General features: G+C 43.9%; 1 protein-coding gene across 2 annotated transcripts in view; it reads left to right on the forward strand.

The window, feature by feature from the left end:
* The first annotated feature begins 444 nt into the window (after positions 1-444).
* The window catches only part of PPP2R5C (protein phosphatase 2 regulatory subunit B'gamma), a 158551-nt gene continuing 147690 nt past the window's right edge, over positions 445-11305 (forward strand). For both annotated transcript variants that reach the window (XM_021715565.1, XM_008064075.1), the window contains exon 1: positions 445-513. The gene's annotated coding sequence lies outside the window, so the exon portion shown is untranslated. The remainder of the gene's footprint in view (positions 514-11305) is intronic.

Below are 11305 nucleotides of genomic sequence, written 5' to 3' on the forward strand. Positions count from 1 at the left end.
TGGCGGCGGTGATGGTGAGGGCTGTGTGCTGCGTTTGCGTTGGGGGGGGCGGGTATGTTTTCGCCTCAGGTGGAGCTCTAGCATCTCAGTATCACCCCAAAAAAGCCTCACTCAGAGGGTTTAGGGTAGGAGGACAGAAAGGGATGTGATGCGGCTCTTTCGGGGTGCCAGGAGCGCTTATAAAATTGGATTTATCTGTTTCTGCTTAAACTTTTCAACCCCAAAGACGGAGAAACCAAAAAGAATCTGAATTTGAAGGTGGGGGAAGCCTTGCACTAATGGGTCCCTAGACAGTGTGACAGAACTTCTTGATGGAATGGATTCATACTATCAGAAGGTCTAGTTCGGTTGCATACGTGAACTAATTGTGAAACTGCATCTGGCTTCTCTGATGTTTACCTGTCTAAAAATGGAGACGACTAATTGATTTTGCTTGCTGTTTCCCAGGAATCATCAAAAGCAGGGAAAAGTGGGAAAAGTTCAAAAGAAGGACAAGACGCAGTGGAACCAGAGGTAAATATCAAATATTCACTTTGTTTTTCATAAACACCTTTTAACTTAGGGTAGAAAACAGAGGGTGACAAAACCCAGGGTCTTCTAAGATGTTTCCCTGTGTGAGGATTTTTTGGGGGGGTATCTTTCATAATCCTCAATTTTAGTTACTTAGGTATTAACTATTCCGTTTTGGAAAACTGTTGATGATATTATGAAAACTGCTTGCTTGCAGAGCTGGTATCTTTAAGTTCACCACCCACTCCTCAAACCCAGCAGCTCTCTTGTATAGACTGGTTGTGCAGGGTTCCAAGGTTGCTTTTAGCTTTGGGGCTCCCCCACCCCTTCCTTTGCAAGCTGTAAGTGGATCTCTGAGTGGTTGGTCCTTTCTTCCGTCACCCTTGTTTTCCTCCATCTCTGCTGCTGGTGGCCTGGGCTAGCTCCCTCCTTCTGTTGAGGTCTGGTCCCTTGGCCTCTGTCCCCAGTAATATTGGTCTTTAAAAAATATGTCTAGTTTTGGTATTCTTGCACGTATTCATCATCTTTCACCTTCTCTGCATTGGCCACTTCTGAATTTGTTTGCTTCTTGACTTTGAGCTCTTCAATGGAACAACTGTCACACCAAGTGAGGACTGCATCTGCTTGACGAAGTGCATGCTGTTCCTTCAACAGTTTTGCCTTTGAAGGATTTGCAGAGTCACTGCTTTGCCTTTTCTTCCTTGTGACTAATTGTCGTTGAACTAGAGCGCATAGGGCCAAGGGTCCAGGAGGTGTGTGGACCCAGGCAGTGGCTCCTTTTGAATCCGTGAGGAGCAGAGAAGCAGCTTAATAGAGTGTCAGTTCTCCAGAGCTGGATCATTGAGGCCCCAGTCTTATCACAAATGACATTAATTTGCAAGTGTCAGGCCTCTTCCTGTAAGCCAAATTAGAATGAGTTAAAGTCTGTCTGGGAAACACAGTTAGCTAGTGATTATCTGCAGTAGACTTTTTTTTTTTAAGGCCCAGTTTATCTTTTTCCTATCATTTGGTGTCTGCTAAGCCTCCCTCTTTTTCAGCAGGTGGTTTATTCTAGCAAATCTGTTACTCTCCCCAAAGCAAAAAGCTGAAATCCAAAAGATTCCTTAACTGTCAATAATCAGGATCATTTGTGCCCGTCTGTCCCTCCTTGTCTTTTTAGCATGCTTGGATTTGACTTGCTTACATCCGTGTCACCCTTTTGACTAAATTGATTTAGATGAAGAAGAAATCTGGTCTTTCTGTGGGGGTATATGATGTATAATTTTTTTCTCTTTTTTGGGAAAGGTTTGTGGGTCTTTCATTAAAACTGCTAAGACTTCCAACTTTCCCAAACCTTTCTTGTTAACATGGTGTTAGGGTCACAAAGGAATAGCGATGTGTATGTTTCATTAGTTCCTATTTTAGTAGAAAGAACCTGGCCATAAGGATGGATAATGTTAAGTTTAAGCCTGAAAAATTGATCAGTAATTAAAAGATACCAAAATCAGTGCTGTGTAAGTTGTGTGTTTTTCATGCGGACTGGGTTCTTAGACTGCCAGTCGTGTAAGACTCTTGAGCTGTGGCCTGCAGTTCCCGAGTGTGATGCCCCACTTATCTTTTTGTATTTTTTCTAGTGCTACTGTCTAAGAGCTGGAGCCACAGAGCTTGAAATTCCCACTGAAAAATTCTGAAATGTTGGGCCCTTCACTGCTTCCTCATAAGGATACCAAGGCAACATGGCATGTTAAGCATGGCCATTGGCAGAGATCACTGTGTACATTACTTTTCAGGAATAAAAATGGAGGCACTTCTGTTCGTGCAACCTCTGAGTTGACCTTTAATATTTTTATTGTTGGTTTTTTTTCCCTCAGTCATCAGCTCACTTTTTCACTTCTAGTTCCACCCACTTACCAAATAGGATTGACTCACACAGGTGAATTAAACATGATTGCACACTGTTCCCTTGTCTCTCTCTCAGTATTACTCTTAACTTGAATATTTTAACCTGAGCAATTTAAATAGATTGGATATTCCCAAGATGCTTTGAAGTCTTTTTAACATCATGTCACTTTCAAAGTCAGTAAGAAGTCAGCATGTGTTCACAGTAGCCTGTGAACTCACCTCTGGTAGGACAGTGATCAGCCTTGAGAGATGTGCAGAGCAGAGACCTTCCAGGGAAGAGGGGCCAAGTTTGGACATAATCCCAGCAGAGAAAATGTTAAAGAACTTGACCTCTGGTCGACTTTAACCCACCACTTCAAGTATGTGAAAGGTCCTTCTAATAAAATCCTGGCTGTCACCTGTCCTCATAGAAAACAAGGCAACATGTGGCTTACTGTGTTGCAGGACATTTTTTGGTTAGCACAAGGGAACATTTGGTGACTTGGGCTTTTTAGCAAGGAGTAAAGGATAGAGTGGTGGTGTACTGTTTCAACCTGGAGATCAGAAAATAAAAATGCTGACTCTTGCGTTGTCATAAGTTATGTCATCTAACTTGTGTGACCCTTTTTCCTCATCTCTAAAATGACTTGACAAGTTTCAGATTTGGTCATTTTTAGCTGCATGGGACAGATAAGGTGCTACCTTTCTAGAAGTAAATTTTCCCTGCAAGATGAATGGCAGGGTACATCTTACAGTGTAACAAAATACTGTTAAAGGTCATGACTGCAGCTGTGCAACTTTTGCCTTATTCTAGAAATTTCTACACCTTGAATGTTTATTGGTACATTTTTGTTTTCTGTTTTCTCTTTCAAATAGAATGTTTCCATTTGACTTGTTGCTTATGCACATGTGTCCTGAAAATAAAAGTTTCTGCCCAGTACTTCTGGTTTATTTCATAGCACATATTTAAGGAATGAGGCTGTAGATGGGCTCTTGGGTCACTTGAAGTTGAAAAATTCTGTGGTTTGACAGAAGGAACTCATTTTTGAGCATCTGTTCTCAGTGCAGCATTCAAATCTATGAAAACATAACTAGGCACATCTTATGAATATTTAGAATTGTAGAGAATTGCTCTGAGATTCCTGAAGCTCATTTTGTAGGATCAGATCATAGGGTCATGTTCTTTTATGTTTGTGTACTGTGTCTAAAATTACATTTTTTAAAGTGTTAATGCTTTTTGTAAAGTGATTTGTTTTAATCACATTTGAAGCTTACTTGAGTGTTGTTCTCTGGCCTTGTATTTCACATATCCTGCTTCAGTTTAGTTTTATTTGAAAGTCTCTACAACAACTCTTATATAATATCTGTTTCTGGCGGGGGGAAGCTGAATAATTCTTTCTCCGAATTTTTAGCTTATTTTGACACTTTCTACCTTCTTTCTTTTTATAATATGTCCCTTTGCATTCCAGTGCCACCACCCTCTGGTGTTCCAGAGCTAGGGAGACTGCAACTTAACTCAGGTTACATGGACACTAGGTGGAGGAGTAATTTCTTAGAAATTAAAACTGAAATGTAAGCAATATTCAATGCACCCATTCAATGTTAACATAAATAACAGTTATTATGAAAAATACCTTTTCTAAAAGTAGCTTTCTGACTGTCTACAGCAAGAGTTTTTGTTTTTGTTTTTTGAGGCAGGTTCTCACTCTGTCACCCAGGCTGGAGTGCAGTGGTATGATCACAGCTCACTGCAGCCTTAACCTCCTGGGCTCAGGTGATCCATCTGCCTTAGCCTCCTGAGTAGCTGGGTCTGCAGGTGCATACCACCCTTCCTGGCTATTAAAAAATTTTTTTTGTAGAGGTGAGGTCTCGCTATATTGACCTGGCTGGTCTCGAACTCCTGGGCTCAAGCGATCCTCCTGCCTCGGCCTCCCAAAGTTCTGGGATTATAAGCGTGAGCCACTATGCCTGACCAACAGCAGGAGTTTTAACCTGGGTAAGCTACAGGTGGACAGTGATGTCATTACATGTGGCTGCATCTCTTCTGAGGGCAGTCCCTGATTCCCGTCCCATAGAAGAACAAAAGCCACTGTCTGTAGGCTCACTTCTGTGCTCTTGACCTCCCCTGCCTCTGTTTCTATAATTCTCTTCCTAAATTTTTTCCATACTGCCCTAAACCAAACTTTAGTGAAACCCAGAACAGACCAAGAGAAGTAGTACTTTACAAATCTTGTTAAAACATTTATATGCATTATTATGTAGGAAATATAATTCCCTGCTTTTAATTGCCATGCCTTGGTTCACTCTTCTCAGCGCCTCCCATCACCTTTGCTTAGTGCCCAGGGGCATGGAGAAGATGGAGGTGCTGCAAAGAGGATCATCAGCTGCAGATCTTCAGCTTTGGCGTTGTTGAGAGGTGGTTGCCCTGAGCTTTCTGCCCTTGTGGCACACAGAAGTGGCTGGTTTTCCCTTAAGCTGCTCCCTTCTCTAACCTCCATTGCTGTTCTGTGTCAAAAGCTGCAGGACTGGTAGACCCCAAGAACATTCTGTGAGATGTCCACTGCTCTGGACCAAGGGTAGAGCCCCAGTTCGATCTGTGACACGTGGGGTCAGGTGTTCTGTTGTGGTCTGTCCTGTGGTCCTGTGCTTTGCAGGGTGTTTGCCAGGATCTTTGGCCTTACCCACCAGATGCCATTGGCCCTCCACTCCTCCAGTCGTGACCACCAGGATGCTGCGTGTCTCCTGGAGCACAAAGTCGCCCCTGTTGAGCTACTGTGCTAAAAAGACCCCTTCACATAATACGTGTGTCTGCTGCAAATTGTGCCTGGCACGTGTTCATCTGGGCATATTTCCTTTAGAACAGCAGTGTTGAAACAAAAGGGAGCTCACTCCTTTATTCTCATCAGAATTAGGGAATACTCCAACGAGCTTTTATTTAGGTGGTTATATCAATCTGATGTTTTTCATATTTGAAATTAGAGAAGTTAAAACCGAACATTTAAAAATATTTATTTGCGTGCCTGTAGTTCCAGCTACTTGGAAGGCTGAGGCGGAAGGATCGCCAGAGCCCAGCAGTTCGAGGCTGCGGTGGCCAGGAGCGTGCCACTGCACTCCAGTCGGGGCGATGGAGTGAGACTCCAGCTCAAAGAAAAAAAAAGTCATTAATTCATCCAATAATAACACCCATTACTTGTTAAATAACATTGGCAAAACTACTTTTTTAAAAATCCTCTGAGAAGAGTGGAGCTGCTCTATGTTTTTGCAAATCTTTCGAACATCTAGCTCCGTAGAAGGTAGCCGGCCATCTAGCTGTCTGGTCCTGCTAACTCTTGATTTCACTTGTGTAGCCTGTGAGAAACTCCACAGAATGACAGTTAATAGGGCAAGTCATGTCCTAGTTTTATCGTGAAAGCACTTCTGACCTTGTAGACCCTGAAAGGGTCTAGGGAACTCTACCCAGGGGTCCCCAGACCACATATTGAGAACTACTGTTTTAGAATACTCTTCCCATGCTCTGCTGGCCAACTGAATCCTTTTGGGTTTTTTTCTTTTCTTTAATTTCCAACTTAAGTTCATCTATTCTGAAATTAATTAATTAAATACATTTTTTTTTTATAGAGATGGGGTCTCACTGTGTTACCCAGGCTGATCTTGAATTCCTGGGCACAAGCATTTCTCCTGCCTCGGCCTCCCAAAGGGCTGAGATATCAAGTATGAGCCACTGCATACAGCCCTCATCTATTATTTTTTCATCATCTTGGACCATATATTTTCTATTTTTAAAATTTGTATAGCAATTAGTTACTCTACCAATACTTTTTTATATCAATTATTTGTCATTTAGAGTACATTGGATGACTTTTATTTACCAGTGACTTGCCTCCTTGATTAGATTAAGTTCTTGAAGGCAGCTATTTAGCTTGACCCTTCTTTGCCCTTGCCGTATATAGTAGGACCTAGAGTCAAGAAACATTGGCTGGTGGATTTTAAAAGAGAGCTTCAAATCAATTAGGTTGCTGATTTTTTTGATGGAGTAAATTTCAAACAAATTCTTTGTTAAGAGGCTTATTTCTTTATCACTTTTTATCCTATAAGGGAATTTTAATGCAGAATTCTCCCCAGTATAATTTTTAAAAAAATAAATAGCATTATACTAAAGCAGAAGATTATGGTATTTAGGTCTTTTTCTGATGTCTTGAGAAGGTTTTAAGAAGTATTTTGTTTTTTTCTTAGATAGCATTTATATACATAGTGGAAAAAAACGTAGTATAAGATCTTGGTAAAAAGGTTAGTGGTGAAAAGTATAGTCTCATAAGATCTTATTTTAATTAAAGCACTTAAAAATAGAATTTCCATTTAAATATAGTCATGCATCATTTGATGATGGAAATATGTTCTGAGAACCGTGTCGTTAGATGATGTCATCGTTTATGTAAACATCACAGAGTCCTTACACAAACCTAGGTGGCACAACCTACTGCACACGTAGGCTGTGTGGTACAGCCTGTTGCCCCTAGGCTACACACCTGTACAGCAAGTTACTGCACTGACTATTATAGGCAGTTGTAACACAATGGCAGGACATGGGTTATCTAAACAGCTCTAAGTTATAGAAAAGATAAGTAAGAATGTGGTATCATAATCTTCTAGGACCTCTATCCTATATGCAATCTGTTGACTGAAACGTTATGCAGCAGTGACTGTGAGGTTTACTTGTGATCTTTGGTACTTTATATTTCTTAATGTAAATATGTTTTGGGGCTTGTTCTCAGTAGAGTATACGTTACATGTAAATTTTCTTGTTTTATTAGCTTCGTGTGCATATAGTTTGGTTTAGAGTTCCTCTTACTCTGTGCAAGCGCTGTGGTGAGGATTGGAGATAAAGAGGATAACGTAGTCCTAACCTGGTGGAAACTTCAGTATTGACCATCCCTGATACCCATGAAGTGTGACACCTGTCACTGTGGACATTCGGTATACTCGGGAGGAACTTGGCCCCCTGTTCAATCATAGCTTGCAGCTGCTGAATGGGCGGGACAAGATGGAGCCCATGTCACATAATGAGCCACCTGAAGCTTTGGGTAAGAAAATCAGTGACTCTGAAGCATCTAAGCAGAAGCAGGCTCATCATTAAATTAGGGAATTCCAGAAAGCACGTTGGACCTAGGATGTGTGTGCGGTTAAAGCCAGCAGATAAGATCAGTCAGCACTTTTCTCCTTCTTCAGCAGAAGCTTTATTACACTCTGTGCAGTTCTAGAAAATAATGAGAAATCTATGGTTTTCCAGTTTGTGAAAGAAACCCTGTGCTTCTATGTCAACGCAGTGCCCGTGTGAATACTCTGTGGCTGCCATGTGATGGTGGAGGGGTTCCCACCTACCAAGAAACTGCATGAGTCAAGTCTGCTATCACCAACATGAATCACGGTGACATTTTCCTAAATCACAGGGAAAGTCATCTGTAAGATTTCAGTTCTAAAGAGATTCTCCAGTGTGTCCTTAAATATTGGGTACCTGCCAAGGGTCAGGGCACGATGGTGTGTGGCTTGGTACAACATCACATCCAATTGTCTTGCCTTTTCCTATTGGTGTGTTGTGTTAAGCAAAGGCTTTCCAGCGCCGGGCTTCTTGGACAGGTTTGAGCACAACCGCTGCAGCACCGTGCTGCTTGCTAGATCCAAACAACATTGTCATCTTCGTGTTCTCCACCTGGGGGAGTGAGAGGACAAGCCTAGAAATTAAACTCTCCAGGAAAAAAAAGCTTTATTAATTTGCAAACACTGGATTTTCATTTTTTTCTTGATTTGGGATCTCTATCACCCAGGCTGGAGTGCAGCGACACGATCATGGCTCACCGCAACTTCTACCTCCTGGGCTGAGGTGATCCTTCGACCTCAGCCTCCCGAGTATCTAGAACTACAGGTGCACACCACAATGCTTGTCTAAATTTTTTATTTTTTGTAGAGACATGGTCTCACTATGTTGCTAAGGCTGATCTCAAACTCCTGGCCTCAAGTGATCCACCTGCCTCGGCCTCTTGCCTTGACCTCCCAAAGTACTAGAATTATAGGTGTCAGACACCATGCCCAGCCCTCCACTCAAATATCTTTTTTTAAATATAAAGTTTAGCATGACTCTAAATAAATTAGTTCCAGACACCCTGCAACCTGCAGTTGTTAGTGCTGACCAACTGCTGGTTTTGCTCATTGGTAATATCAAAGTACCAAGGGGCTCTGAAGGGTTAGACCTGCTCTGGCCAAGATGTTAGCCATTTGCCACATACAGCTATTTTAATTTCTAAAAAATATTTATTTATTTATTTGAGTTAGAGTCTCACTCTGTCGCCCAGGCTAGAGTGCAGTGGCACGCTCATGGTCACCACAACCTCCACCTTATGGGCTCAGGCAATCCTTCCGCCTTCCAAGTAGCTGGAACTATAGGCATGCACCACCTCACCCAGCTGATTTTTTATTTACTGTAGGACAAGGTTGCCATGTTGCCCAGGCTGGTCTCGAACCTGTGGGCTCAGACAGTTCTCTCACCTCCAACTCCCAAAGTGCTGGAATTACAGATATGAGCCACTGCGCCCAGCTTTTTTTTTTTTTTTTTTAACTGTTGAAAACTCAAATTGTATAAAAAAAATTAAGTTCCTTGGTCGCACTGGCCACATCTCAAGTGCTCAGTGCCACATGTGTTCACAGGGAGCATTTCCAGCTTCACGGAAAGTTCTGTTGAGTAGAACTGCCTCAGACTCGAACAGTATTTTCCAGAACAAATCTGATGTGAGTGTATTTAACTTACTGTCACTTGCTTTGTTAGTTATCACTCTTCTTAAGATGAAGTATCAAATGTAAAGTTAAATGTAAGGGAATCAGAAGACATATGAATTGGCAAAAGAGAGGGAAGTAGACAAAACTAGGGCAAGAGGAAGGCAAGAAGGAAAGGGATGTAGGGTGAGATGGGCAGGAGGCCCCGGCTGCTGCCTGGCCTGCAACGGCCCTGCACCCGAGTGGGACCTGGGCAGACCCCAGAGAAGTCACAGCCTTGTGTCCTTCCGTCTTTCTCTTTAGACATTTTCTCTTATTTAAGCATTTATTTTTGGGTCAAAACACATAAGGTCAAAAAGATTAGGTAATACAGAAATCGAGTTTCCCTCCTCACCTTGTCCCGCTCTCAGACCCACATCGCTTTTGACCATCACATTGTGGTGACATGTGGCAGAGGCTGGCCTCTGGACCAGACACCTCTCCCGCCCCCGGATCTTGCTCTCTCTCGGGGTTATCCTCCTTCTCTAACTCACGGTTCTGCTGGCCATTGTAGGTGTCCTTCTGGGTGATTCTTCCATTCCGTCATCCAGCGGTCGCCTTCTGAGATCGGTGTGTACAGAGTCCCTGCATGCATGTGGTGTGCCTTCAGTGAGGGCAGGAAAGCAGAGTGGTAGGCTGGGCATGGTGGCCCAAGCCTGTAATCCCAGCACTTTGGGGGCCTGAGGCAAGAGGATTGCCTGAGCCCTCAGGTTCAAGACTAGCCTGGGCAATAAAAATAAAAAAATTAGCCGGGCATGGTAGTATACACCCATAGTTCCATCTACTTGGAAGGCTGAGGCAGAAGCATTGCCAGAGCCTAGCAGGTCGAACCTGGGGTGGCCATGAGCGTGCTGCTGCACTCCAGCCAAGGTGACTGAGTAAGACTCCAAGTCAAAAAGAAAGAAAGAAAGAAAACACAGTGGTGTGATGCAGCCATGTATCTAAAGGGCACTGATGATTTGGGGTGTCAGAGTGTCCCACACATTGCAGAGCGATGGTCTTGGGGCTTTCCATGCCATAGTGACAACCAAAACTGTTAACTCCCATGGTTCTGGACACCGCTAGTGGGGCAGGACGCCATCGGGCAGCCACTCTGCTGGAGACCCAGAGGCTGCTTCAGGTGGTCAGGGGTGATCTCACCAGGCGATGATGCACAAGGTGAAGTCTGAACGCCCAGAGGCAGCCAGTGGTGTCAAGATCTAGGGAAGGACATTCACTCAGCCAGAGGCAGTGGCTTGTGCAGAGGTCCTGTTGAGGAGGCAAGCTTGGTGTGTCCAGTAAGCGTTCACCTGTTGGTTGAAGAGAAGTGACGGTGGGAGGGCGGGAGGGAGTCAGGGAGCTGGGCACAAGCAGGGTGGAGTAGGGTCTTGTGAGCAGCCTGTGTAGGCGGGGCTTGCAGTTTTTGTTCAAAGGGTGTTGGGGAGGCAGTGGGTTCCGAGCAGGGACGGGAGATGATCTAAGTATTTAAAAAGGGCTCATGAGCTGCTGTGTGGGGATGGGGGTAAGAGTTCAACAAGGAGACCATCTGGAAGACCTTGCCTTCTCAGATGAACGCAAGGATGAGGCTCCAACACAGCTTGGTCAGCTTGCGCTTGCTTTAGAGGCCGTGGCTGGCAGCTGGCACTTGGGGCTTTTGACCCCTAAAGGCCAGGATGCAGACAGCTTCGCCTTAGGGGCCGACTCCTACACTAGCAGCCTTCGTTTTTACTAAACAACGTAGTTTCTTGGGAAAATTCCTTTTTTTCCTGTCATTTGTGCCCAGCTCACCAGTGTTCTGCAGACATGGCGCAGGGGATACGGGTGGCTGTGCATAGACCAGCATTCAGGCCACAGTCTCCTTTTCAGTCCCATGTCTCACTCCTGTCCTCTGCTATACCGAGGGTCCCAATCTGTGGCCTCTGGGGAATTCCAGAAAGCACTGCTTTCTCCCTCCAGCCCCACCCACTTGTGATTTCCAGATGGAAGCCATATCTCTCGACGTCTCCTATCCTGAGGTGCACCAGGACTATCCACACAGATCTTTTTTTTTTTTTTTTTTTTAAGTCTCACTCTGTTACCCAAACTGGAGTGCAGTGGCCACTCTTGGCCACCGCAGCCTCAATCTGCTGGGCTCCAACGATCCTTCCACCTC

The sequence above is a fragment of the Carlito syrichta genome, unplaced genomic scaffold (genome assembly GCF_000164805.1).
Source record: "Carlito syrichta isolate Samal-C Ts95f unplaced genomic scaffold, Tarsius_syrichta-2.0.1 Scaffold307187, whole genome shotgun sequence".
NCBI lineage: Eukaryota > Metazoa > Chordata > Mammalia > Primates > Tarsiidae > Carlito > Carlito syrichta.